Source organism: Lepidochelys olivacea (genome assembly GCF_965140295.1).
Source record: "Lepidochelys olivacea isolate rLepOli2 genome assembly, chromosome: 9".
Classification (NCBI taxonomy): Eukaryota; Metazoa; Chordata; order Testudines; family Cheloniidae; genus Lepidochelys; species Lepidochelys olivacea.
In genome coordinates this window covers 29,835,078-29,863,011 of record NC_140419.1, presented here as the reverse complement: position 1 = coordinate 29,863,011, position 27,934 = coordinate 29,835,078, and the positions used below count along the sequence as shown (strand labels likewise).

The window sequence follows — 27,934 nt, the reverse complement described above, 5'->3', positions numbered from 1 at the left end:
AGTAATGTTAGCTTTTGTTTATCAGCAACCAGACTCTGTTGACAAAAAGCCCCCTTCAGAGAATAATGAAGTCATTCTCACAATGACTGCTGGGTTCTGAAATGTTGAGTTCTCTACCTTTGGCTATTTAGATGTACATAAGAAGCACATAGAATCTTACATTTCATGGACCATAAATAAACACCCAATCCAAGACTTCAGCACATTTCTAATTGTAATGCAGCGTGTAATCTTTCAGTACACAACACAGATGTTTTTGGTCCTTGTATAGAGCGGAGACAGTGATAGTTAAGTATGTGTTTGCATTATAGTCACGGTGTGAAATCATTATGTTTAACTTTCCTGATTATTTTCTTCAGACAAAATGAAAAAAATTAGTTCAGCCACAATCCCTTTCCACAAGAAATGGGATTTGAGTGGGTTGAAGAAGAGACTTCTCTGGAAGTCAAAGGCATCTACTTATATTCCACTTAGTCCAATGAAAGATAAAAGACGAATGTTTAAACAGTGGCATGCTCCCACCCTTTTCTCCTGCCACTGATACATTAACCACCTGGCACCACTTACTTGAAATGAATATGAAGTGCACCATGACAAGTAAGAGCAAGACTTGACCCACCATTTATATACAGTCGAGGAAAAAACACTCATATTTTGTCTTTTAAAAATACAACCTTATGTACCCATATAGCATTGATCTTGCCACAAGACAGTCTCTCAGATATGGGAATAATCTCCCAGCAAGTCTGGGTGGGAAATGGTTTTCCAAGCCCACAAATATTTCTGAGAGTACAATTTTTTTTCTGTCTCAGATCAAGACAAAAAGTTGAAATCTCAAATACTTGCAAACCAGAAATATGATTTTTGTCAGTTCAGGTCAGTTGAAACATTTAGTTTCTATAATTTCATTTTGATTTTGACCTTTTTTTATTAATTCCTTTTTCAGTCTAATTATCTTACAGTCATTTTGAACTGGAAAGCTGGAATTTTGATTAGAAAATATCAAAATGAAACATTTTAACAATTTAACAACTTTTTTCCCTGACATTTTTTCAACTCAGAAAATTCATCGAACCCAACCCTGTTTTACAGTTTCAGTTTTGACTAATTAGCATTATTCAATGAAAAAACAATTAGTCAAAAAATTCCCCGACCAGCTACAGGTCCAATTCTTTTCCCTCTAAGGCTAGCATCAAATTCTGCTGTATAGGCAGGAAGTGCCCTCTGTTCTTTCTGAGCTTTTCCCCCCCTATGAGAATAGGTCAGACAGATCTCTCCACATGCCAATCCAGACCTCTTCTCCATTGTGTGCTTTATAAGAGAGAATTTTTTGTGACACGTGTAGTTTCTTCTTGCTGAGCCTGTAGTACTATTTAATCTATTCCTATGAAATCAACGATCATCAATTCTTCTCTATCTTTGACTCTCTCTTTCATCCCTCTTCCCACTCCCCGCTTGTCCTTTTCTGCCAATGAACTTTTTCAAGAAAATAGACACTATCCTACAATAATGATTCTTCCCCCTCTCATTCCTCCTTCCAGTCCTATTCCACCATGGTCCTCCTTCACACCTGCTCATCTTCAATAAATTCAGTTATCATTTCATGGGATCTGCTTATTATTTTAGTTACAAAGGGCCTAACTTCAAAAATATGTATGCTTCCAATGTCCATGCTTGCGTAACCAGTTTAATTAACAAACAGCCATCTTTATGTGCAAATAACTCATTTGCATGCAAAGTGGTAGTAAATGTGTGGGCAACTCCAGACCATAATTGCATGTGGCTTTTTCAAACATCAAACCTAAAACTACTAAAAGAAAGTTGTTGAGGGTTTTTTGGGAGGGGAGGAGGGGTAGTAGAGCGGTAGTCAGTGGGAATGCAGGTGACTGTATATGGTAGTGAGCACAAAATCACGGCTCTCTTTCAAAGTCAATATCAGAGAAAGCCATAGAACCAAGAGATGCAAACCACGCATCCTTTCCACATGTTCCTTTTATTCAGTGACATAGTGTTTACAACACAGAATTGAAAGACGGTTGGCAGGCAGGAAAAAAAGGACAGTGACCAATGAGGCAGTAAACACAACTTTATTTTGTTATCTTTTAACCAGAGTGTGACGTAAAAGAGCAGTTATGGTTAACTAATACAAGAGACCATTTGGTGTGAGCAGTGTCTAAAGATGCTGTATGGTGAATAAGTTAAACCATTTCATGAGGGCAATAGAAGGACAGGAATTCAGAGGCATATGTAGGACAGAAAAGGTGTACTTTAAGGCGAGTTGGGATGGAATGGGGCATTGTGGATGCACAGAGATATAAAAAAGCCGTTCCAGATTATAGGAGTGACATAAAAGAGGGCTTTTGCACCGTGAACTCATGTGCAATGGCAGAGTAAAGAGGAGAAGGAGGAGGACTCACCGCGTCGATGAGGTGTTCTAGAGTAGAACTGAATTTTTGGAATGCAAGGGGAATTTGAAGATGGAGATGAGGGTCTGTTTTTTAATCTCTTTTACAACTACACAGAAGTCAATGAAGTTGCAGGAGGAATAAAATTGGCCTAACTTATATGTGCACAGATATCCATGTGAAATGACAGGTAGCAACACTGTGCATAGGCTTAAATCTCTAGAGCTGGAGCTTGGGGAAGCCATAGAGAAAAGGGTTGCAATAGTCAACTGACATTGATGAGGACTGCATCTGGGTGAACTATTTGTAGTGAACAGTTTAATCAAAGCCTCTGGCCCAATTTCTGTTTGCAAATTATTAACAAAGACTTTGATTTTCACCAATAAGTTCATTATTTAAAATTGACAAATTCTTCATGCAAACATATTTCAGACTACAGGCTGTTCACAAACTGTGCCCCATAGATCCATTTGCTGCTCAATGGGGTGATTAGCCACATCACAGTAAAACTATACAGAAAAACTTAGCATAGTCATTATTTGCTACAGCAGAAAAGACAAAGAATGTGAAGATCTTCGACAGGGCCTCCCAAAAGCAGAAGCATTTTTATAGTAGCCAGACAAAGCACCAAAAGCAGGCACAAAGATACATTTTGCTGATTTCACATCACACACTAAAATCAATCCACAGCTCTTCCTGTGTCTCACAGCCTTCTGAACCGGCTTTGTCTTGTGGGGTGGCCTGTGAGGAGAGCAGACAGAAAAAACTGTCATACAATGCAATGCCTTACAGGCTAATTCCCTTTGTTCACAATAGAGATGGTTAAATTATTCATTGTAAGTGTATTATATACAATGAGCTTAGCTCTTTTCTTGGTATAAAAATTGTTCCCAAGCCAACTTTGTTTTTTACAGATTTGTTGACAACTCATTATTGCTTATGAACAGTTTATGGGACCAAATTTCAGGTTATAGATTGTTCTCAGATGGTACACTTCATTTAGTCACTATTTATTATTTGCTCTGTGTGATCTAAGTTTCATCATATTTCTCCTGCTATCTGACTGGATGACAGAAAAATGGTAGAGAATAATGAATGGTGATTGGTTAACAGCAAAAAACAACCACACACAAATTCTAGTACACGTAAGAATAAAAGCCATTCCTCACACACCCTTGAAAAAAGAAAAACAATAACCATCATCAACCCCAGTTAGAACAAGTGTCTAGGAACAGTGAATAAAAAGGGGCAAAAACATGGAGACATCAAGCAATTTGAACAAATATTTGTGAACCCTGTTTTGCAGTGTTTGGCCACCTCTAGATTATAACCAACTCTCTGGACATGAATATCAATTCATTCACTCTAACCCGTAAGTTGTGCAGCTTCATTCACCTTACTGTCCACACAATTCCTCAAAAACCTCTCTATTCACTATAAACATTTTAAATACTTTAAAATATAACTCAGCACCTATCATGCTGCATTATGTATCACCTAATCAACTTCACTATGTATCCTGATTTTTCCATCCTCAATCTCACACTACTTACTTCATCTGCTTGCCTGCAAATTGCTTCTCCACTTACCCCATAAGAACATCAGGAAAATAAAAACAGCCATATTGGGTCAGACCAAAGGTCCATCAAGCCCAGTATCCTGTCCTCTGACAGTGGCCAATGCCAGCTACTTCAGAGGGAATGAACAGAACAGGTAATTATCAAGTGATCCATCCCCTGTCACCCATTCCCAGCTTCTGGCAAACAGAGGCTAGGGACACCATCCCTGCCCATCCTGGCTAATAGCCATTGATGGACCTGTCCTCCATGAATATATCTAGTTCTTTTTTGAACTCTGTTATCGTCTTGGCCTTCACAATATCCTCTGGCAAAGAGTTCCACAGGTTGACAGTGCTTTGTGTGAAGAAATACCCCCCTGCCCAACCCACAATTACCTCACATTTCCTTCCCCATCTCCTTGGTTCATATTTTGTCTAAATGTTGTCACTGTGGGTTAGATTATGTTTCCTTTATTCACACTGAATAGTACCTTCTCCATCCCATTCAGTAAGACTACTCATTGAGTAATGTACTACTTAATGTGAGTAAGAGTGGCCTTTGGATTGTAAATCTTTGGAGGAACTAAATAAGTTCAACCTGGCAAACTGACAGCAAAGGGAAATATGCTAACCATATACAAGTATTTGAAGAAGCTAAACACATAGGTCAGATTCTCAGCTGGTGTAAATCAATGTAGCTCCACTGAAGTAAATGGAGCTACTACTTAGATTTACTCCAGCTGAGGGTGAATCAAATACTACCTTATTTTAAAGTCAGAAAGAAAGTGGTGAGAGTGGACTAATTATAAGTAGGATAAAGGATGAGATAGATCAAAAAATTATGATTATCCAAAAAATGTCTAAGAGTGAGGATTACTAAATTATGAATTTCCCAAGAAAAGTGGTAAAAGCCTCATTGCTTAAATTGTTTAAAATTAGATTGGACAAAATGCTTGGAATATATTAAAATCTCTCTGGTGCACTGGGACCAACTCTGCACTAGTAGGGCTAGAGGGACAAGGTAGCTTTGGGTCATTTCCATCACTAATTCCCATGACTCTATGGTCCAGGAATACTCTAGGACAGAGGTAGAGTATTGTAAAGAAAGACACAGAAGAGTTTATTCTGCATTTGTAAAGAAGTCTAATATGGGCCCTCTAGAAAAATACATTTAAACCCAGCATATAAATGGCCAGCTTTCAAACAGCCTTATTTATAAAAAAAAAAAATTTAAAAACCCACAAAATAATGGTAAGTTAAGCATGTATTTTAGAGCATGAATTCCTCACAATCAAAGATGAATAAAAAAAAGTGAACCCTGGAGAAAAAGAAGCCTAGCCATCTGACAAAGCCTAGGGCACATGTAACCCCATCTCTACAAATGACTGCAGAGCTTACAAAGCAAGCCAGATGCTGCTCCTGGAAGGATTTCATCTATAATATCCGAACCGCATGACAGCCTATCACAACTCATGTTTGGCCTTAAGGTGTGCGGCACTGGGTGGAATAGGCAAACAATAAGAGAGAAGAGGGAGACGGCGCAGTCCTTTACAAACTGAAGAGTTTTATTTATTTATTTTATTTAAAAATTGCATTTGCTTTACCTGCAGACAGTGGCACAGATGGTACTGCTATAGTATTCTGCTATAATATCCTGATTCATTTGCAGTGTTGCATAGATGCCAAAACATATTTTCACCTACTGGGTCTTCTTCAATTCATCTCATTTTTGCCTGCAGATATAGGACTGAGGCAGGCTGAGCACCACTCTGGAATGTGCCCATAGCTCAAGAATGTGTGTATCTCCTTGCTTTGACTAGGTTATTTTTTAAATGTTCATTTATAAAACCATTGCTCAGAGAAGGTGTTTTATACAGAGGGTTAAACTGTCTGAAAAGACTACATGTGATAGGGTGCAGGGTCACAGCCTAGACCATAGTACACAAGGGGTTAACTTCAGCTTTACTTTTCCCTCCTCTTACTTGGGTGCTCTGGGAAAAGCCTGCTGGGAGCGGAGGGGAAATACCTGTAGGGAGCAGAACATTAGGTTGCCTGGGAACATTCTGGCAGGGGGAGCTGGTTTTGCTTCTATTGTCTAGTTTGGGGTTATGATTGTAAACCCCACTGAGTGTTGCTGTTTTGTTTCAGCTGAGTCATCCCACCAGCTTACACTGCACTTTTAAAAATATTTGATTAAATAATTGCTAGGAGTATAATTCAGGACCCTTAAAATATGCTTCTGGCACTAGGGCTCACTAATTATAAGGGCTAATTTAGATTCCTAAAAGGAAGCAAGTATTGTCTCCTTGTAGTGAGGTTTACAGAGGGATTGTCCAGCTATACCGAAAGGAGGACAGGAGATATTACATATGGCTATAATCAGGCCGCAACTTTATTGTTCGGTATCTGGGACTGCCCAGCACATAAAAGTGTACCGTGCAGGTAACCCCATGTTCATTCAATAATGTCTTGCAGGGCTTGCACCAGCCACCCCTCTTTTCCATCCAGGTCCCCCAGCCAACCAATTGCTGGGCCCTTACCATCCACCCTCTCCCCTCATAGAAGAGTTAAGATGGGCTATAAGAAAGGGGGATTGACTCCCTGCCATACCAACCATAGGAGTCCCCAACCCCACGCTATTCAGTTCCTTTAACCAACATCTCCTTTTTAAGTCCTTTACCAATCCATTTATCGTCACTGTATCCCTTCCTACTCCATGAGAAAGGGGGCTTCACCGCACGGGCTACCCCTTGTAAACCCTTCTGTCCATCTGGATTCCAAGGGATGAGTCATTATCACCCCTTGTCCCCTTTTTGCAGCAGTTTGCCACTTTCTTCTCTCCCCAGCCCATAAAGCATTATTCCCTCCATTCGGCTAGCCAGACAAATCCCCCCGCCCCCATTTAAAGATGCGGTGCGGTGTGGTCAATGTCTACACTGCAATTAGACACCCACTGCTGGCCCATGCCAGCTGACTCAAGCTCAAGGGACTCAGACTAAGGAGCTGTTTATCTGCGGCATAGACTCAGGATAGAGCGCAAGATCTGGGACCTCCCCCCTTTGCAGGGTACTAGAGCCCAGGCTCCAGCCCAAGTCTGCACGTCCATACTGCAATTAAACAGCATCTTAGACCATGCCCCATGAGCCTGAGTCAGCAGGCATGGGCCAATGGCGGGTTTTTAATTGCAGCGTAGATATACCCTAAGAGCAAGATGGCTTACATTATGCACCAGCGGAGGAGTGGCAGTTAACTGTACAGGGGAGCAAGGGACATCTTCTGCCTGCTTAAATAAATACCTCCCATGGTTCTGGACTTGTCAACTCAAACAGGGAAAAAAGCTTTCAAGTGGCAACTTCCTGAAAACATTTTAGAAAAAAATAAAAAATTTAAAAAAAACTCCTTCCTTAGTCAGTGCGGTGCCCTCTGATGGACGGAAAAGATAACTACTCCTAGAAAGACAACTATTATTTTGTTTAGATGCGACACACATAAAGCTGCATTAATAATGAAGTCTCTTGGATTAGTGTATACCTACCTTGTGCTGTTATTTTTGTCAAATATCTCAAGATAAGAAGGTTGATCATTATTAGTGCTTTGATTGGGGACCTCCAAGCAACACCTAGACACTGCAGCATGTGTTGCTAGTGATGGAGGCCTCGTCCATGCTTAAAAGTTTTGCTGGCATAGTTATGTCAGTTAGGTGTGTGAAAAACATCACATCCCTAACCAGCATAGCTATACCAGCAAAAGCCAATGTAGTTATACCAGAAAAAAAGTCCTTTTACTAGTATAACTTATTCCATTTGGAAAACTGGTCTATCTCCGGCTTTGACTTGGTTATTTTAATAGGTATATGCTGCATCTCCAGTAGAAGGCCTTGCCATTATAGCTACCCCAGCAAACCCTTTCGAGCGCAGACAAGGCCAAAGGTACAAGCACTCTTCCCTGTGAGCCAGTACTGAGTGAATGCTAAGCGTTGTGTTGGGTGGAGATACAATTATGGACGTGCTGTCTTTGGATGAGATGAATAATTTGGCAACAGGAGGATGTCATGCCATGCCCAGGCAATGGAAAGCCAAGGCTTACCCATAGTCTGGAAGTTCACTGTGAACCTTCCTTTTTGAAGGCTGTAAACTGTCCATAATACATCATACTGAGGGGGTAGATGACAAAAAAATTTGAGGTTAAAAGCATTGGTGAAAATTCAGTGAGTGAAATCCTGGCCCCAGTGAAATTGATGGCAAAACTCTCATGGGACCAGGATTTCACCCATTGATTTTAATGAAAATTTCCATGACTTCTCCTTTATTTTATGCAGCATTTTTGGTGTCAAACTTATTTCCTTAGTAATGGCCAATAATCATTGTTAACTGGTGTCTTTCAGTTGGTGGTTTCATTGTTGGTGGTTTCAGTTTAGTGGAGACATATCTACTTTATAAAACCATCATCACAATATGGGCTAACCAACATCCCTTCCTGGCAGTCTTACCATTGATGCCAAGAAGTAAATGACATCCCATCATTTATAAACCCTTTGTGCAACTCATAATCAGTAGCGAGGGGCAGCAGATATAATTGATGGGTCTACGAGTAACAAGGAAAAGCAAAGGCTCCAAGGTACCTGTAAGTCAGTCCTATACTCTGACTCTGGGACTGAACTGAAAAAGCCTCACAGAAGCCTATATTTTCTGCTCTGTGTCTCCTTCCTTTGCTGTGTGAGGTCTATATGTTGCAGGACTAGATGGTACCCACTGGCATCCAGATGTTCTTCAGCCTCTAGTGGCTGCAGCAGCACCAGGCAGCTTCAGTGGTATCACGAATCTTGCGATACATCAGCCACATAATATACTAATGACGTTATTGGTGGGACTTAGTCCTGCTGGCTCCAGAGGACTAGCTGTACCTGTTCATCATTATGTATCTATTAATCTCTTTCTTTTGCTTTTGTAACTTCCCTGTAAAAAAGTTTTTAGTGTATGTGAAAAAAATAACCCAACTAATGTAAAATGAAATCAAGTGTTTATTATTTTTTAGATTATTCAAAAACTGTTTAGGGAATCCTTTAATATTTATAAACCAGTTATGATGACAGATAGATTAAGTAGATATCATACCCTTGCTTCATCGCACCACTGCAAAATAAGTCACATCATACATATACACATAATGGTACAGGGTTGTTTGTTATTCACTCTTTCCATGTACTGGCTGATGCATCTTTGCCATGATTCATTATTCCTAACAGCTATATCAAGTGTTGCAATTACTACGCAATATAGATTTAAGCCTATAATATTTCTAGATTGGAGAGAGAGAAATAATATATTAAGTGCTTGTGGTATCTTTATGTATAAGTTTGAGAATCATTAAATAGCTGTCATTCTTCCTCCTCAGCATCAATTACTCCACTCTGGTTTTACTTACTCTACTCTATATAATGAGTCCCTAGAGCATGTTTCATTGCGGGAGAATGAACACATTCTTCACTTGTGGTCAGTGGGATGTGGTTAATTTGAAATCACTTAAACTATTATATCTGTCAAGCGTGGTTATTTTATTTTCAATTCACATCAGTGTTTTAGTATGCATGTCGGTTACTGGGTCAAACTGGCAGATTAATTTTCAAGCATTCTGTTGTCATGCTCTTCATCACTGTCTTTACATGTAGACTCCTGTTGAAAGTTAATATATGCCTATTAAAATTTACTTCAGAGAAAATTTACCTTTAATATAAACATTGCTATATTTGTAAGCAAAAAAAAAGCTATTTAATGCAAGCCAGCACACAGTTCGGTGTAGTCCTCATTATTCTCATGTAAACCAAGTACATCTTTCTGAAATATTTTGTCTAAACTTCCTTTTTAGAAAAAGGAAAAAGAAAAATGATTCATATACCACACTTAAAATACTATATATTTTGTGCGAAGTCCAGAATCTATCCAGTCTTATTTGTCATTTCTCTTTTTATAATTTCCAGGTTTTGTGAAATTGGCACAAAATGTATTGTTCACAAGCTAAAGAACTAAGCTCAATACAGGCAGATTCAAAGTACAGCTCACACTGTATAAAATGTTTATCTTTTAAAATATTATAGCTTGGACTTCCAAATAGCCAGAAATTGAAATGTTGAAATATTAACTTACACAGCTACCAATAACAGCGTGTTCAGATAAAGAATTAGAGGAACCACCAATGAGCTTTTTATTACAGCAATACTGTACATATTACATGAATAAATTACATTGTTGCATTATGCAGCTGCTGCATCATCAGTTTAGAGAGCATGCTGAAATCCTAAGTATTCTAAGATGCAAGCTCATTATCTCTAAATCCACTTTGGTTAGAGCCATGATATGATCCAAGCTAAACTGCCTTCATATAACATACCTATGCATAATCAGGTACATGGCTGCTAGATAGACTGATGTGCTTAGATGCCTAATCAAATTTACAGAGACTCCATTTCTGTAAATCAGGCAGAATCTTTGCCTTGAAAAGGTTATTAGGAAAACTATATTACCCATAAAAATACAAATGTGCATATGTTTCACAACATCATTTTTTATTTGGAAGATTCTAGTATAAAAATATGCATTTGCTATAAAAACAATTCCTCTGTAAAAAAGAGTAAAATCTCTTTTCTGGGTGGGTTATGATGATGAGTGCTGGCATTTGAACACTGCCAACGAATTTCTTCCTCAATGGCTGTATTCACTTTCATTGTTCTATAATGCTACAAAATGAAATGAAAGGATTCACATTCCTTATAACTAAAAATGTTTGTCTATGTGCACTAAATGTGCACATCTGCATATTTTATATAATGATGTAAATATACTTGGTTAGGCAAGTAACAAGCTGCCACTTTTGCTTCACTGCTTATTCTGCTAAAACTTTGTTCATTTTATTATCTCATCTCCCAGCCCACCCTATTTGTGCTTTTATATACCTGTCATGTCGTGTCTAACACCTCGTGTAATATCCTTGCCCCATGGAAGTCAATGGAAGTTTTGCTATTAACTTCACCCCTAAACTACAAGCTCTCTAGGGCAAAGGCTGTCTTCTTTGTTATTTTTCTGTACAGCACAATGGGACCCAGAGCCTTGGCTGGGTCTCGTAGGTGCTACCATAATCATTAAGATAATAATAATGATGATGTTAGTAAATATGTGTGTGTGTGTACTGTTTATTCCCATATATAAGTAGGTTTAGAATAGAAATGGCTACGTTTCAGACCCAAATTTGGGGTGCTGATCTTTTGAGAACCTGCCCTATGTTAGAAGGTTACACAGGCCTATGTAATGTAGTTTATATATTACAATGCATGTATTACAAATGGCACTGAAAGAAGTCCATACCACCAATGATCCTCTCTGTACCATGATCCTCCTCTCTGGTCAAGGACTTGGCCCACTGCTGACAAAAGTAATCTCTGAGGGACAGGAAGTCTGTGAAATAATAATTTTTCTTCAAACATATTACTAGCACAACATATAAAGCACAAATATTGCACATTTAAGGAGAGGTTTTTCCAGGCACCATAGCTATATAATTCCTTTACTCTTAGAAAAATCTAGAATACCCTATGTTTTTCCATATAATTAATAATTCTGATTTTTCTATGTCAAATATTGACATGTTCTGTGTTATGTTTTCTTCTGTGATCCTATCACCAAAGGAAGACATAATGAAGCTATGATTCTTTCACTTTTCTAGCATTCCCAGTGTGTTCGTGATTGTTGTTTATAGTCACAATGATCATGGCTCCTGAGGAATATGAGAAGACATACATGAATCCCAAATAGCACTACAGCATGAATCTGTGGAAGGCCTGCATTAATACTATCAAGTCATAAAATGTGGTCTTGATGCTAGGTTCATTTGGTCTTGATTTAGTTCTTATGTCTGGGAGTGAGGAATGGAAATGTTAATTCATATTTTTTAGCTATAATTCACTCTTTGCACTGTGATTGTTTACGTAAATCAGATATATTATTTCTATTCCTCAAGCCGACAAAGAGCTATGAAGAGATCCACAGAACACTTTAGTGTGAAAATTCACCAAATAATCCTGGAAAGTGAATAAGTTTGGTTGGAAAAGTGAATTTGTGAATATATTTGGAAGTGTTCATGCAGCTCTGTTGAGACACGTAAACCTGCAGAACAATGAGTGCCATCCCACATTTATAAAGTGAAACTGTCAGGTACTGTAAATACTTCTCGATTTAAACCCAAATTTACTTCAAAACACAGCAGTTTAAATAACGTATCTATTTCTTTCCAAAGTACTTACATCTTTATCAAAATAAAGAAAAGAAAATTATACTAACCTTTATATATCCTTTCATTGCTCTTTCTAAAATAAAATACTATAGTATTCTCCAGTAATTGCCCCCAAATACTTTGGTAGCACTGTGATAAGCTGGAGTGTTTGCTGGCCCTTACTTTAACTCTTGTGCATATGTGTTTCAATGCATTCTTTAATTATATGATCACATAATATTTTTTCTGCAGGACAAGTGGCTCATTCAGTGGCATATTCAATGGATTTACTCCAAATTTACACTGTGGCGATTTCAAGTAAATGTGGCCCAAATTAAGGCAGATGCCATAGAATCCCAGGTCATTCTGTACATATCCTTTCCTCACTCACCATCCAACATAGTCATTGATGAATTGTTCCTGGCTGTTCTTTAGGTATCTGGGAGGTATCTGGAGGAGATGGGAAAGAACCAGGGACAATCTGGTCCTCATGTCCATGTGAGATGGTGTATGATGAATGACTCACTAGAGCTGTTCATAAAAGGTTGCAAAAATGTGTCGTGGTGGCAAAGTTTATTTTTCTTCACTGCCTTCACATTCAAAAGTTGTTGAACCAAATTGAGCCAAATTTTCAGAATAATTTACCCATGGTCAGTGACTATGTGCAATATTTCAGTTCTAAAAATGAAAGGTTTGACAAAGTTATAAGCAAAAGAAAAGGACTCTTTAGACTGGAAATGTTTAGGCAATCTTATCTATAGCTGTTACCATAGACACGAACTAAAAAGGAGATCATCTCATTCATCACTAGGGTCTGACCTTTACTCATCTCTTCTGAGTCATCCAGGAATTCACCACACGGAGCGGCACAACACACAAAAAGCAAAAGAGCAGTAGTAGTGCTGAAGAAAGTGAATTTAATTGCACAAGTCTGTGTCAACCCCCCCCAAAAAAACCTAGCTGAAAAACAAACAAAAAATAGCAAGGTGCTGTCAGTCATCGAAGAAAGGAAACTCATGACAGGCCAATAGTTTGTGGTGACTTGGGTAAAAAAACATTTCCTTCCAAGCTGCAGCAAAAAATGAAGACACCCCATCTGGGCCACTAACAAAGAGTTGAAAGTTACAGGAAAGAGGGAAAAATGCAGTCTGAGTAAGGGTAATGGGGAAATACGACTGAAAGAACAAAACATCAACACTGTTAGTTATGAGGAACAGACAGAAAGGAGGGATTGCCTGCTGACCATGTGTACCAGTGCCAAGGAACCTAAAAGGAAAACCAGCATCTGTGGAATGGGGCATTCTCTCTCTAGATCTGAAAGTGGCAGATTGTTTGTATAGAAAGAAAAGATGTCAGCAGAAAGAAGGAACGTACACACATGGAAACATTTGCTCTGAGAAGCCACTTGAAAAACAACCATGTAGTTGAGTGGAAGAAACATCTGTGCAACATGCAGCAAGACCACCACTAGTGCAGCGGGGAAGAGGTGGGAACAGAGGGGAATATACAAGCAGGGCTGGACATTGCTCCTTGTCAAAATGACATGACAAGCCACAGGAAAATATTTTCAGAACTTTCATGAAAATCTACCATTTCATGGATTTGAGAAAACAAAAAATATTTTTAGGGGGGGAAAAAGTATTTTTGTGAGAAATTACCTGAAGTCAATAATCTTTATATTTAGCAAGAGGCAGCCAGATTCCTGTTCATTAAACCAGAATTCGTCATCAAGTGAAATCTTTAAAAAGAAATCATAATTTTTTCAGTGATATACTAGAAATTTTGCCTAAGATCAAAGAGTGGTTTCCTGTTTAGTTTCCTTCCAGTGAGTTTATCCCCCCTCATAATAACCCTGACCCTGCAAAGACTTGAGCATGTGCTCAATTTTACACACTACAAATAGTCTCATTGACCTCAATGAAAGAATTCACAGTGCACTAAGCTAACCGTATGTGTAGCTTTTTGCAGGATTGGGGTTGATGATAGCAAATGTGATATGTGCCATCAAGGATGAAGAAATCTATACCTTTCTATAGTCTAGCCTTAATTTAGTTCCGCTCAGTGTTTGAGGCAAACACAAGAATGTCAAATACTTCTGACCATGATGCAAATACTTTCAGCCACTCCTGTAAATTCTATCACACCTTGCAAGAACTATAGATGCAAAATAATCTTTCCCTGCACCAGATGAAAAAGCATCTACCAGGTGAAATTCCACCATTTGTGTATTTGCAATATTCTTTATACAAAGCTGATCCATTAATGACTTTTCAGTACTGCAGAAGGTTGATGGGAGAAAGGAGTCCCATCTATACCCTCCAACTATTACCTGTATAGAAAGTCCATGTGCTACCCTAAGACCTCTTGTGGAGATCCCATAGAAGATGAGTTCTGGTGTTACTGGTTTCTATCAACTCGTCCCTCCATTTGCTTGCTGCAGAAAAAGCAATTTATGGAATATGAAAGCACTTTGAAGTGACTGATGATCTTGCTGTTTATTAACAACACTGAAAGGAGACCCTATTATAAAGTAAATGAAGGCACATGAGAGGCATACACTTGCTACCTTATTCAGATCCCTGATTTAAAGACATGGCACACTCTTTTATCCCCGAAAGGAGAAGTGCATTCATTCTGACATATAAGATTGTCACCTGATCCTTAGAGATGAGCAATGAGAAAGAAGAGAGTACCTCCTTTAATATTAGGAGGCAAAGTGAGAAATACTGTGTGAAGAAAAAAAAATGAATCTATTTTTATAACTAATTTTGAAATTTCAAAGTGTTGGAAATAGACCCATATTTCATTTTAGGCAATATATTATTCAATTACCTCTCCACTACTCCCCGAATTGACCTTATGGAAAATGTAACTTTTTATTTTCATTTACAAAAAACAGTTTTTGGTAAATGAAAAATTTCTATAACCATTTTATTCATATTTTGGTACAATTAAAAATAATTTAAAGGTACAACATTTTTGTGAAAAATGAAAAGTTTTGATAATGTTGACTTTTTAAAAAAATATATATATAAATAAGGCTACTAGATTTTTTTTCTTCTTCTTCCACTGGAGATGATTGTTCTCTACAGTACATTCTAAGTCTCTTTAAACAATTTAAATTATTTACTCTTCACTTGAATTCCTTAATATGTTGGGGTTTTTTGTTTCACTTTGAAAGAGTAAATTAAGTAGCTCTGAAAATATAAAAATGAAGTCCAGATACAAAAGACATATATCCACAAATGAGAAAACTTAAGCATACAGGTTTTCATTTGGGAGGTGTTCTAACTACCTAATATGCACACATTTGACTAACTTTCTTTGATAGTTTATCGTCACAAAAAATCATTTCATATGATAATGCAGCCTTCTTCCTTGAATTACTCGTTAATTAGGTTTAATTATACCATCACACAGTTACTCAAAATCTGACCTTTTCTAACAAAAGTCAGGCAGCGAAGATGTAAGTGAGGCACAGAAACTAAACAATAAGCTTCCTGTATAACAATAATCAAAATTGCTGTGGTGATTTTTCCCCATGTATAACACTTGGCTAAAACATTATTATTTACATTACCGTTCATCAATTTCTATTTTAGGGATTACCTTTTCCTCAGAACCTCAAAGAAGGCTAGACAATTGAAAATGTGCTGTAACCTTGTCTGTATAACTGTTAAGCTGTGGGATCCATCATTAGGAAGATACACAGTGTAGTTCAGGTCACTTAGAACTCTAGACCACAGCTATTACTCATTAAAATCGCAATCCCTGGGAGATGGCTCCTGCCGCAGCAGAGTGATTTGTTGCCTTACTCATCTGAGTGACATTCTGAATGCCTGGCAGTGCCAACAATTTTCTACACACACTGGACCAGCCCTCCAAATGGCTGATTAAAATGGGAGGCTGCTTTCTGGAGATTAGATAATTTAGCACAGCTGGAGGAGGGAGTTCAAACTATGGTGTTTGCCAACCAAAAAAATCTTCTCATTCTCCTACCCGGTTGCTGGTCTTTGGATTAGCATTCTTGGCCTTTTGCCCTGGTTTAAAGGCAAGGATTGTCAAGGTTTGGCTCTTGAGATAAGTTTTATGGTTCAATGTCAGGCCAGGTCTGATTCTTGCATGGTTGTGAAGCCCTGAAATAGTGAGAAGCTCAGCTCAAAAGCTTGTTTCTTTCACCAACAGAAGTTGGTCCAAAAAGAGATATTATCTCACCTTGTCTCTCTAATATCCTGGGGCTAAGACAACTACAAAACACTGCAAACCACCATGGTAAAAGTGTGCATGATCATTTTGTCATATGAGGTATTCTCTTTGCTAGGTCCTGCAAGATACTTAGTGGCTCTTGGGACATCAATGCCAGTTAGAAGCACTCAGTACTTTGCAACACCATATCTTTTTTTCTTCTTTTCTGGTTCAGCTTCACAGAATACAAGTTATTTTCCTTATAATTAGAGCTGTGTGGTGGCTAGAAATTCCATTTCACATAGGATTTCAAAATTTCAAATTTTGGCTTCATTTTTAATTGAAACAAAAAAAACCCAAATTTTGAAATTTAATCAAAAAGTTTTGTTTTGATTTTGACATTTTAAAAATGTGTATTATAATATATAATACAAAATAAAAGATCAAGTCATGAAAAATCAAAACATTTCATTCTGAAAATGCAGAAACGGGGCATTTCAACTCTTTTTTTTCTAGTTTCCTTCTAAAAAAAATTCTTGTGAAATCAACCCAACTTTGCAAAATGTTTCAATTTTGACAGAACTGCATATTCAAATAGAGTATGGTTCTAGCAAATCTTTTCTGACCTGCTCTATCAGTCATCATGGCTTAGCGATAATTCATTGTTCTGATTTCCTGTTTACCGGCACCAATCTTCCTTACACCCACGCTACTCTGCCAACAGGCAAGTTCAATACCTTTTTAACATTTTGCTGGCATATTGTCTTGTCACCTCTGAAACATTGCTGAGAACCTGATACTTTGCTAGAGATGTCCAGTTTTCTAGCACACTTTTGTGGATGCACTCAGTGCTTGAGAGTCTATTGCAGCAACTCCCCTGTAAACTTAATTTCTTCTGACTCAGATAATAGGCACAGGAGTATTGCTGGAGTATGGTAGGTAGCCCCAGGGTTGCCCCACAAACCAACTTTTTGTGAAGAATATCATTTAACACACCTTTGAATTCATGATTCTCAGCAAGCCACAGACTGTTAAACCATTTCTACCTCTGCTTGGTCTCTTATTAAGCTGGAATATCTCAGAGATCATCAGCTGCTTTGAAGCAAAAGTGACTGAAGTACTGTATAGTCTTTGGCTATATTGTTGTTCCTGGTCTGTCTGATTGCAACAGACTGTGTAATAGGGTGAAAGTTTTACCTGTGATCATACTCACAGCTGATCCAGAGCACCAGCAAGATTCTGTAGCTATAGATGTCAGAGGTTCAGTTCTGGAGCTCCGCTTTAGCTATATTCTAATAATTGTGGGAGTTATTGGAATCAATATACTGAATGGTATTCTAGAATTATTCATCCACCACCAGCAATTCCTCTTTTCTCATTCATCGTTATGAGCAGTTTTACACCCCCCCTTTTTTTTTGGAAGCGTGCACCTCTCTCTGTTTTCTTTCTTAACACCTACCATATTCCTCCTCTCCCTCTTGATTGAATTTGCAAGTTCTTAAGGGGTGTGGAGCATAGGTGTATGCCCCCTGAACTCTACTCAGATACTCTACATTAGTGGTTTTCAAACTGAGGTGCACATGCTCTCATCAGAGGGTATGCGAGAAAAATCCTGTAATGATGGATTTATCCCTTACAGACCTTTATTTTCTGTTTTTATAGGTATATTATGACCCTATCTCAGATGGGGTACATGGTAGACTACATAATTTGGAAAGAGATATGCAGCCTAAAAATTTTGAAAACCACCGCTCTACAGGTACTCTGGCAGCACCTACATGGTGCAGAAAACTCTGCCCTAGTGCAAAGGAATACTGCCAGAACCCAGCTAATCATAGATGCACAGGACACAAAAGGGATGTTGGGGAGGGTGGAGTGGGAGTTGGGGATACAGAAAGAAGACAAGGCAAATCTGACACTGGTACAGAACCTCTATTTACGTGAAGCATGCCGTAGACAATTTAATGACAAATCATAGAATCATAGAATATCAGGGTTGGAAGGGACCCCAGAAGGTCATCTAGTCCAACCCCCTGCTCAAAGCAGGACCAATTCCCAGTTAAATCATCCCAGCCAGGGCTTTGTCAAGCCTGACCTTAAAAACCTCTAAAGAAGGAGATTCTTACCTCCCTAGGTAACGCATTCCAGTGTTTCACCACCCTCTTAGTGAAAAAGTTTTTCCTAATATCCAATCTAAACCTTCCCCACTACTCCTATGGCAGAGCATGAATAAATCTGGTACAAGGCCTGCTTAAGGCCAAGGAAATGGTAGACGCCAGACAGTTCCTGGGATGGATATATTCCTCATAGGGAGCCACATGGCCAGCCTTTTGCTACACTGGCCACACCTCCTTCTTCAGTCTTAGACGTCAGAGCCCTAAGCTAGGAATGCTGTTTTCCGCCAGGGAATTTTTCACTCATACAAGGGTTGTGGAGCTTTGAAAATGCAGAGGCTACAGTTATTTACAGTGGTTTCATTCACTAGAACCATCTGCAGCTGGAAATTGGGTCTTCTGCTTGCAATTCTGCTTGTTTGTTTGGGTTTTTTCCCTATTGTTCTTTCTCCTGGGTGATGACCCATTGGAACTTCTGTTTCCATTGCCACTATTAAGAATGGGACATAAGTAGATTCATAACTAAGGGTATGTCTTAACTACCCGCCGGATCAGCGGGCAGCGATCGATCCAGCGGGGGTCGATTTATCGTGTCTAGTCTAGATAAATCGACCCCTGAGCACTCTCTCGTTGACTCATGTACTCCAGCGCCACGAGAGGCGCAGGCAGAGTCAATGGGGGAGTGGCAACAGTTGACTCACCGTGGTGAAGACACCACGGTAAGTCGATCTAAGTACGTCGACTTTGGCTACGTTATTCACATAGCTGAAGTTGCATAACTTAGATCGATCCGCCCCCCTAGTGTAGAACAGGGCTTAGTAATAGTTATCTGCTGCATTCTAGCAGAAAACAACCTTCTCACCCCAAAATGAATTTTGACCAAGAAAAGAGACTAACATGGACTTATGCCATTCCACAATTTTTAAAGTTAGACTAGGACGCAGGACTATTGCCAAGCCACACAGAGCACATATACATATCACCCTCACCCTCCTCGCCCCTGCTCACCTGTCACTCACACTTCCCAAATAGACAGAGCAGCAAACTATGGGTCCTGTCTTACAAACACACCCAGGAGTAGTCTCACTGACTTCCATACGACTACTGAAATCCATAAAGTTAATCATGAGTGTAAATGTTTGTAGGATTAGGCCAAAAGAGAGGGGGGAGTTGTTTGTTTTAGTATTTTTAGAAATAACATTCCAATTATCTGCCATATGCATTTGCCGGTACTGTATTCACTGCCAAAGTAGTTGCCATTCTATTATAAATCACTATGGTGTTATTATCTTTACTTGGTAACTGTATTGTGCTTATACATATTTTGTTATGCTGCTACTTAAGATTTCTAAACTTACATATTAAATAAACTTTTACTTTAAAAAATTAAATATTATGATCCCCAAAGCTGTTTTATTCTAGCTGTCTGTAGCAATGACATTTTCTGATGTTATGAAACCTAGGGAAAACACCCATCTCCATTATTACAGAGATAGGGAATACACTAGTAAATGCATAGTCATAAGAGTGGCCTATCACATTTAGTGTCGAGAAACTTAAGATACTGAGGCTAACAAGAAAGACACATGAAGGGGTAATAGCTTTCATATTTCTGAATTATTGAATAAGTGTGATTTAATAGAAGAGAAAACTCTCAAGTCTTTGGTGCAGTGGCAATAAAAAGGGAAAATACATGAAGGGAAATATGAGTTTGATGGAATTATCCCAGCATTGTAGAATACTCTGTCCAGCCTGTAATACAGAATACACCCGGAAAGGTACCCAAAACAATACAGAGTGAGAATCTTAGTTATTAAAGAGGGACAGATAAACTACTATGAGTCTATATTCTTTAAAATAGATAAGATTAAAGGCCAAATATTGGCCTCAGATGTAGGTGACTCATTGAAATTAATGGAAAAATGGCATGCACATCTGAGGGCAGGATTTGGCCTATGAAAGGGAACCTCACTGAGATATACCAAATTGTAAAGGGGACAGAAAGGATCAATGATACTAGGATCACAGAGCTGGTGTCAAGCACTAGAAAGAGAGAGCAGAAACCAAAGCAAAGGAAGCACCAAGCACAAGAGAAATTTAGGTGGACTTTCTTTATAGGCACTGTACTTAATGTACCAAATGAATAACTGAGAGCAGCAAGAAGAATGATCAATATAATGTTTCAAAAAGAAGTAGGATGATTATGTGGAGGGACAAGCTGATATTGTAGGCTACAACTTCTAACTCAAAGGCTGAGGGCTGGACTGAATAGGCATCGCAGCCCTTTTCGGTCAAAAAATGTTCTGCCTTCTCATGTTAGCAGCCATACATCAGGCATTCAATGCAATAATTCAAAGAGATTTTTGTCTCTCTCTCTCTCTTTTAATGTACTTCTTCCTCCTGATTAAGTAGGCTACATTAAGTGAGAATGCAACATTGCATTAAACAAATTGTGAATGAGTCTGGCTGCCCAAATTAGATTTCAAGGCAAAGACAAAGGCTTAGAATTATGTGGCTTCTGTTCTACGAATCATGGAGACTGCTGTACTGATGCAACAACCAATATTCTAAGCTGACATCAAAGAAAAAAAAATCAGCTGAAATGACAGCAGCAGCTGCAGCATCCGCCTCTAAATTAGGCTGTGTTTCAAAGTCTGGACTCAACTGCTAAGCAGTATAAAGACCCAGGAGGAAGGCTGCCCAACAAAAAGAGTTAGCTTTCTAACCTAACACATCAAAGTAACACATGCTAAGAGAAGCAATAAATGCATATGGCACACATTCACATGCTGCCTAATTGCATTGGGCTCATGAAACCAAGACAAATCTTCAGCTGACTCCTAGTTTTAGGGAGGATTTCAGACCTTTTCTATTGCAGAAAGCGGACATAAATTGATAGCACATTAGATTCTGGCTTTGATGATGCATTCCATATTTCAAAAAGATGGACAATTTTCATATCATAGGACACCTTCAAAATACTGAATTCTTAATTGTATGATTTATGCATCTACCAGATCATACAGCAACAACAAATTCTAAATGCATCATTCTAAACCTTCATCACAAAGTTCAGGAAAGGAATATCTTATTAAAGATTTTCCTTTATTCATCTTGAACTGAAGTCACCAAATTTTCAGTGATAATATATGTCAATGCCAATCTAATTATGCTTATTAAGAAAAAAAAGAAATACATTATTAAATGCTGAGAGTAGATTTTATAGTGGCAGAAATAGTTTCATCCTATTTAAACTTTCCATAACAAAAATTTTTCTCGGTACTAAGGTTGTAACATATTCAGCAAAACTATTTGCAATTTTCATATATGGTGCACAAAGGAAATAGGATCGTTGCCATAATGCAGAAGCTTAATACTAACACCTAAATATTCATATTTTTAGGTTATATTATGTAGTTTAAAATACTCAGAGTATACTCTTTCTGCAAGTATTTTACTTTTTATGGAACGTTAATGTGCAGAGTTACTTGAAATTCAAGGTGTTATTTGTGATTGTTGTATGGTTACTAATTAATCATATGTGCATACTTTCATTCAATTTACACATTTTAGGGGAAAGATGAAAAATATATGAAATAACTATAAAATATTATAGCATAGGAAAATGCACAGAAATAGCATTTTCTAACAATGTGTAAATCCTGTTGATATAACTTTAACTGAATACATGTATTGGCAAAGGGTTAAAGTTGCAAGCAACAGCATTCATCTAAAATGCACTTGGTTAGCTTGTGCATTAGGAGAAACAATTTCAGCAGAAATGATGCAATAACATCAACATAGTGGCATTATGACTCATGAAGTAATTCTGTTTTTTATGCTTATGGATTTCTTCCTGTTTAAATGAATCTGTTCAAGGACATCAGCATCAAGCGCAGAGTTTGTACTGCAGTGCTGCTCTTTCCATGAAAGGAATCAGAAATAGTAAAAACAAACAAAAAAACCCTCAAAATATATAATACTCAAAGAAGAGCAGAAATGCAAAGGTTTGTACATATGTTGTACTTAAATGATAAGATTTCTCACTTATGAATCAACTGATAAAATGTACATGTTTAAAATAAACAATGTCAAGTCTCACAATGAGAAATGCCTGGACATCTAACACTTCTAGTCCCTTTAAAAATAGAAAGATACAATGGAATATGATGAAAATAGAGGCCAGGTTGTCAGTCTTTATTTTACATGTCCTGGCATTTGCAATTTTGTGTTTCCCAGTCACATTATTTAAAAGTGTCTTGCAAAGTGGGAGAAAATAAAATGGTGCTCTTTTTTCCTTATGTTGTAAAAAAAGCAGGGAAGGTAATGGTGGTGTTGTGGTGTTTTTTGTTGTTGTTTTTTAAATCTGCTATTTTTTTACATTCAGAATCTTGTCTTGCCTATAAGACTGTCGTGACTGGTCAACTAGTGACATGATCACATCACAGGAGTCAACAGACAGAAAGCTGAGAGATAGGAAGGGGAAGACTCCTACGCCTTGTCTGCACCAGATAAATGTATCATGCTGGAAACTGGTTTACAGGAAGGTTTGCAAAACATTTCACATCCCCAAAACTTCAACCAATTTACAAATGTTGTAAGAACTGTTTGGAGTAGATTGGGCTTTCAGCATGTTTAAGAACCAATTCAATATAAACTGCTTCAGTATAAACTCGTTTGGTACTAGCATGAAGGCCAACAAGCTGAAACTGTCCAATCAATCATCCCACTGCTATCCCACAATGCACTGACAGATTTTTGATATCTCCCAGCATGCTCTATTTCAGGGAGCTTTGCCAGGCACAGAAGTCACTGCAACTGACAGTTTTCAAGAGGGCTAGTGTGGACACAGCTGTTCTGAAGCTGATTCAGCATGGCTAGTGAGAATGCACTAAACCCTTTAAACCAATAAAAATCAAACTGAACTGGTTGTAAGTACTACACCCAGACTTAATCAGACCGCTTCATGCACTTTTTTGGTCTTTAATAATATCTATTTAATGTTAATATTTACTAAACATTTTGCCATAGCGTTTCTCTGTGGCAGAGGAATAATAATAAAAGGCCAAATACAACCACTCTATGACTATGAGAGTAAAGGGTTCCAATTTTTGTGGTTACGAATAAGATTACATTGTTTTTATGGATGTATAAGACAGGTCAAGCTTCTGATGTGCTCAAGGCATCACTAGCTGCAAATGGTATTTAGAATATTTCTTTTTCCTTTAAAAAAAAGGGGGGGGGCATTGTAACTACAGTATCTCTGAAAGGAATTCCTAATTTACTCTCAACCTGAAATGTACCATAATAAAGTTCGGTTTGGGGTTTTTTTTCCTGAGAATATCCTGAGGTTTTTAGAATAGTCCTCAGATGGAGTAGAGAAGTGAAGGGGAAGGTGAGGAAGAAAGAGAGAAAAGACAGGACACAACATCCCTTTCTTTCTCCAACCTGCAGAAGCAGAACCTAACTAATGCACAACTCCACAGTAGGAAAGTCCACCACCCACAGATGTTAAGGAAGTGCCCAGGCATAGGGTAAATGCATCAACCCCCTAAGTGGGGCAAGGAGGGACAGCCAACAAGATTCAGGAAACTTACCAGTGCCCTCCCAATCCCCCTTCCAGCCTTAGGAAGCCTCTAGAACCCCCAACCTCATAAGAATTTAGGAAGGTATGTTGAGCAGCCTTAGCAATTGTTCACTACCTTCTTCTATATTAATCTTCCCAGCCCCAAATATGTAGATTACTCCACCTCTAAGGAACCAAAATATGGCTCCTCCGCCTCTGACAAGCCTAAATAGCTTAGAACAACAAGCCACTTAAATCTCATATGGGAATGGGTGTGGCCCCTGATGACCCTCCTAAATCTTCATAGGAAGTAACAAATCTTCTCAAGCTAATTGGAGGCTTTTCACTCCTGCAAACCTCAGGATGCCTCTGGAGGGGAATGCCTCTAATCCCCCATGGACCTTTTAAAGACTGCAGAGCTTTGAACCTTATGAGGGTAAAGGAGTGTGGTGTAGAAGGGGAACTATGAAGGGCAGGGATCTTGGGATGTGTGTGGTGTATGTCCACAGTTCTTCTCCTCTCCCCCTCCTCCATCTCCCCATTCTCTAATCAGTAAATGTGAGGAGGAGACAATCTAGCACCTTCTGCTTCCCAGCACTAATTCTGTAGCTACCAGTAAACTAGAAAGAACTAGCTCATCAATTCCTCATGACCCATGCAGGTGTTAATATTTCAAATGTTAATAACTCTTAAAATAATAATCTAATCACCTAATCTTTATTTCTCTGCACTATAGCTAAACTACACCTGTTCAGGAACCACAACTTATTTCATTGCTTCTTAGAATTCTTTTTAGTTATTTTGTTGAGGGTATGAGTTGCTACAAAGTGACAAGTCTTAGAAAAAATGTTGAACTCTGTTGACAACCTCTCACTTTTCTGGTGTCTTCATTATTCATGAAACAACTTTGTCAAAATTATCTCAACATTTTTAGAAAGCTTCTACCTCTGCCACAGAGCTAACCTACAATGTCCAGGCCAATATCCATTGTGTGTAGATTTGAGGGAGGGTAAAATTTGGATTCATAATGGAAACTCCGTGCTTGTCTCCACTACAGACTTCTATCTCAAGATTTTCAGCACATTTGTAAAGGTTGATCTGGTTACTGTGCAAATGTGTGCTCCGAAATATCACAGATGTGTGGAGAGTGTCCAGGCCAGTCTCTACAAACATATAATCAACCTTAAGTTAATTTTCAATCAATTAATTTGAAGTAAGAAACTGATGTAGGCAATTATTTGGGCCCAATTTTCAAAGGTATTTAGGCACCTAAAAATAGGTATCAAGTAGGATTTTTAAAAGCACTGGCACAGCTTAGGTGAAAATCCCCCTTGGGCCCAGATTCAATTAGGTAGGCACCTAATACCTTTGAAAATCTAGGCATAAGCACTTATCTGCATCCTTAAGTGCCCTTCAGTGTGGCTCTAACTATTGAGTAGCTGCTTCTTCTGCTCCAAAATGAACTACAAATCTTTAATTTAAAGAGGAGATTGTCTAGTGGAGAGAGCAGGGATCAGGAATTTAAACTCCTAGATTCTGTTCCTTCTTGGCTCTTAGCTAACCATTGTGGCCAAGGTCTCAAAGACATGACTTTGAGGACAACTTCAGTTGAAGTCAGTTGAAACTCGGGGTGCTCAGCACCTCTGAAAATCAGGGCTTTAAATGTTCTTCTGCTTGAGTTTACCCTGATATTAAATGGGAATAATAAACATATATGTCATACAGGGCTGAGGTGCGATTTAACTAATCAGTGTTTGTAAACTGTTTTTAAAGCTTCATGAAAATTATTAAACTGAAATCATAGTCCTCATAGAACCAGATTCCCAACTTGTTAACCACTATAGGTCCACTGATGTCAGTGGAGGGAAGCCAATTTACACAAGCTGATACAGTGGTGCGGCCAATAGAAATGTCAATAGCTAAATAAAAATAAAGTCCTATTATTAGAGAAATCTAATAATAAAATGCATCTGGACCAGTGAGTCTGCAATAAAACAACTCTATGTTTGTTTGTTTTTACTTACAGTTCTCCAATTTCCAGGTGTAGAAAAAAGAATTCAGACCATCTCAACAGAAACGTTTGCATCCCAAAATAGGCTGGGGCTAACACTGCCACTGTAATTAAATTGTTTTTTTCTTCATTTTCCCCCTGCTACTGGAAAGAAAGAGTGTTTAGCTTTCTGATTTCAGTGAGAACTATGTGAATACTAATCTATTTTAACGTCAGTGAATTTGAAAGAAAAGATAGACTTTGATTTTATTGTTTCCTAAAATAAAGCTGTTATGAAAGAACTCCAGATTCTGCTTTTCACATCCTTATCCAGAGTTTTGAATAAAAATCTTGTTTTCATTATTCCAAAGAATAGAAATTGATTCTGTCACAGTGACATGCCCATGTATTGCATGCCAAAATATGAATTTATTTCTTAGCAAATCTTCATCAAAAAGTGAGGGGACAGGTAGTAAGAGTGGAAATGGATCTCACATTCTCACAGAATGTGTTTAAATGTTCACAGTACCTTCTGTATTGCCAGCATCCAATAACAAGGTATCAAAAGTCCCTGGAATCTTAGCAATGTTCCTGGTGCATACAGCAATGCTGGAACTGGATTGTAGAAGGACATGGTTGGAATGATAACTGCTTTATTTTTTACCTAATGAACATGTCCCTAGGGACCTGATCCAAAGCTCCCTGAACCAAATGGGAGACTTTCCATTGACTTCAGTGGTCTTTTGAAGAGGACCATAGTACATATGTGCAATGTGCATAAGAGGACTTGGGCCCTATTTTCAAAAAGGTGGCATCCATTTGTGCATGTGCAGTTTTACTGACAGAGGGAGTGAGCTTGCAAAGGAGACAGTGTAAAGTCAGGAAGCAGATAGTAGGGAAGGGAGGAGAGATGGCATTGCATTAGAAGGTGGAATAACTTGACATTGTCTGATGACTGTCTAAATAAAGCCAAAAAAAATCTATCTTAAAAAAAATGAATCATGAAAAATGTTGGGAAAACCACTGTAGGTTCACAGATGTAACTGGAATTGGAAGCTACCTTGACTCAAGTAAATATTTTGTTTTGCTCTTTGTAAATAGCACACATAACATGACTGCTATACATTCTCATTTCCATATTTAAAAATGGACAATGTGACAGTGAAACTTAGTGGTTTAAGAAAAGTGGGTGGAAGATCAACAGAGAAAAGGTTAAGCACAGATAACTTGTTTACTCAGCTGAGCACATACTTCAGAAAACTTGTTAAAAGCACTAGAGTAAGATCAGAAAGATGCTTTTAGTACCTAAAATCAGGAGCCTTAGAAAAGCATCGTGTGAGTACTGGAGGAAAAAAGTGACCTTGATCTCTCTGTCTTAATGGAAAATCACCACCACCACTATTCCCAAACTAGGAGTAAAAGGGAACCTGGCTAAAGACAGTAAAGAAAACACACTGAAGCCCTCTGAGCAAGCCATAGAAAATAAAATTAATATGGGAAGCATAATCTCAAAAACATTCTCAGATTCAAACATTGGGACTTTGACCATCTGTAAAATGAATGTAATGGTATGTAATTTTCAGAAGCATGCTGACTGAGCCAATTAATATGAGCTAGGCCCTGAGCTCACACTATGGCTCCTTTGTGCCTAAAAGGGCAGCTGAGGATTCCCTTGACTACACTGGCTCTACACCACACCACCTGGCTCCTGCTGAAGGTGACTTGGCAGGGTATAACGAAAGCATGCATTGTTTTTTGTCAGGGTAATCACCCCTAGAAGCACATCACAGGTCGGCACAAGTTAGAGCAGCCCCAGAGCTTCACTAGCATACATCAAGTGATGAGTGTACCGTG

General features: G+C 38.3%; 1 protein-coding gene across 1 annotated transcript in view; it reads right to left on the bottom strand.

Moving 5' to 3' along the window:
- Positions 1-2,053: 2,053 nt before the first annotated feature.
- Positions 2,054-27,934, bottom strand: part of ZIC4 (Zic family member 4) — a 252,969-nt gene continuing 227,088 nt past the window's right edge. Inside the window, exon 4 of the transcript XR_014713004.1 lies at positions 2,054-3,146. The gene's annotated coding sequence lies outside the window, so the exon portion shown is untranslated. The remainder of the gene's footprint in view (positions 3,147-27,934) is intronic.